The sequence below is a fragment of the Vespa velutina genome, chromosome 14, assembly GCF_912470025.1.
Source record: "Vespa velutina chromosome 14, iVesVel2.1, whole genome shotgun sequence".
NCBI lineage: Eukaryota > Metazoa > Arthropoda > Insecta > Hymenoptera > Vespidae > Vespa > Vespa velutina.
The window spans coordinates 2,492,338-2,494,837 of NC_062201.1; the positions used below are offsets into that span (position 1 = coordinate 2,492,338).

The window sequence follows — 2,500 nt, forward strand, 5'->3', positions numbered from 1 at the left end:
TATAAATTACTTTCTCACTCTCTCTCTCTCTCTCTCTCTCTCTCTCTCTCTCTCTCTCTCTCTCCTTTTTCTTCATTTTCCTTTATAATATTATAAATATTAATAAATAATTATTTTTTCTCGCTATAGAATATTACGAATAACAATCTATAACATTCTTTCCATTTTCTTTCGATAATATCATAAATATCATTGAAACGACTATTTAGACTCCGTTCTTTTTTCTTTTAATTTAAAAAAGAAAAAAAAGAAAAAAAAGCAACAACAGGAATAAAAATCAGAGCCAAAAAAGAAAAAGGAAAAAGAAGGACAAAACGAACGGTCAAAACTTCTCGATAGAAGTAATGTGTTAAATGTAAAAAAAAAAAAAAAAAAAAAAAAAAAAAAAAAAAAAAAAAAAAAAAAAAAAAAAAAAGAGAAAAAAACCAATGAAAAATTCACTCTCGAATCGAGAAAGAGAGAGATCGAGAGAGATTGAGAGAGAGAGAGAGAGAGAGAGAGAGAGAGAGAGAGAAGGAAAAAATAAAAGAAAAGAACGAAACGAGAAAAAGAAAAAGAAAAAGAAAAGAATATTATACGATTACCTTGTCGTAACGATATGTCGATAGGACATATTTCCAAACGAACGATCCAACGAGCCAAAGCAATAGTAAGCATAGGATCCACAGGTGTTTACACCTTATCCTTATTCCAATCGATTTACGTCGTGTATTCGCACGCAAAAGTACGATAGCACGTGACAATACGTTAACTTCCTCGATTTTCTTAATGATCGAATTAAGATCCCTATCGACCAATTCGTATGACTTTCTTTTAGAGGAAGAATCAACGTGAGATCTATCCTCGATCCTTGTTATCCCTGTCATGATGATCCTGAGATAGTCCGTGGCGAACTGATACGAAATCCTTTCTCTCTACGTCACAGAAGCTACATCCATACCACCTCTCTAGGATATTCTACGCGTTGATCGGAACCGCGCATCGTGAACGGAGTGATAGTGGGCAGAAGGGGGACAGGAGTGAGAAGAGGTTTGGAAAGAGAGAGTGAGAGAGAGAGAGAGAGAGAGAGGGTTGGGCAAGAGTATGAGAGAGGAAAAAGGGGTAGGTGGGTGGTAAAATACATCAGTTCCCTTGTTCATCGAGCTGTGAAACGAGAAAGAAATCCTAGATCGGAATTACCGATTGATTCTACCTATCGAGACTAGTCTCTCTCTCTCTCTCTCTCTCTCTCTCTCTCTCTCTCTCTCTCTCTCTCTCTGCCTCTCTCTCTCTCTCTCGCTCTCATTTAACCTCTCTCACTCTCTCTCTTCGATCGAACATGGCCTGCTGAATCGAGATATCGTCCGCGTTTGTTATAGTGGATGAGGAGCTGCTATTTTATTGTTACTGTTGTTGTTGTTGTTGTTGTTGTTCTTGTTGTTCTTGTTCTTCTTCTTCTTCTTCTTCTTCTTCATTTTCTTTTTCTTCTTCTTCTCTTTTTTCTTTTTCTTATTTTTTTTTTTTTCGTTTCTTTTTTCGTTAGTTTATTTTATCTTTTTCTTTTTTTTCTTTTTTTTCTCTTTTTGTTTTCTTTTTCTTTCTTAAAATCGAGACACCTAAATAACTCAAAAAAAAAGAATGTTTCTAAGAGGAAAAGTTTGGACAGGAAAGTTTGGAGAGGAAAGGTTTTTTTGTTTTGTATTGTTTTGTTTTGGGGTGCAAGCGAGGAACGTACGACATGACAATGAATTATTTATTTCCAATTTGGTTTAATCGTTGTCATGGTTATTTCAAGGTCGAAGTTTTTTTTTTTCTTTCCTTCTTTCTTTTTATTTTTTTTTTGTTTATATATATATATATATATATTTGGACACCTACAATAATTTTTGATCGACAGCATTTTATTTTACAGGAAGAAATAAAAAAAGGGAATAATTTGAGTCGGAAATATTTGTTTATAATTCGTTATTATTAATGAAAACTATTGTAATAGTGATGATGATGATGATGATGATGATGATGGTAACAGCGAGGAAAAGTTTTTATAAATAAATTAAAAGCGTAAATAAATCAAAAAATTGTAGAATAATCGTTTACCTGCGAAACACTCAGACTGTAACTTTTTTTCGTTTCGATAAAATTTTTTGAAAAAGTATTTTTATCGGAAAAGAAAAAAAAATATGTTTTCAGATATATATATATATATATACATATATATCTTTGAAAATTGTTGAAATATTTATTTACGAAGTTCGATTTTCGGAGAAACATGTACGTACATACGGACTCGAGTTTGACTTTCAGATTTAAAATTTTAAATAATAAAGAAAATTTGAATACTACAAAGCTATTTATAAAAGTTATTTGATTACTCTTATTAAAAGGAATTAGAGAAAGATTCACTTTACGTTTTTAACTTTATTTGAAAAAAAAAAAAAAAAAAAAAAAAAAAAAAAAAAAAAAAAAAAGAACAATTAATCATTTTGAAAAATTCAATTCAATATTTCGTTCGTACGAATTT

At 31.1% G+C, this 2,500-nt stretch overlaps 1 protein-coding gene across 8 annotated transcripts in view; it reads right to left on the reverse strand.

Moving 5' to 3' along the window:
- LOC124954160 (catenin delta-2) overlaps positions 1 to 2,500 on the reverse strand; it is an 85,041-nt gene that overhangs the window by 4,243 nt on the left and 78,298 nt on the right. The gene's annotated exons all lie outside the window — the stretch shown is intronic.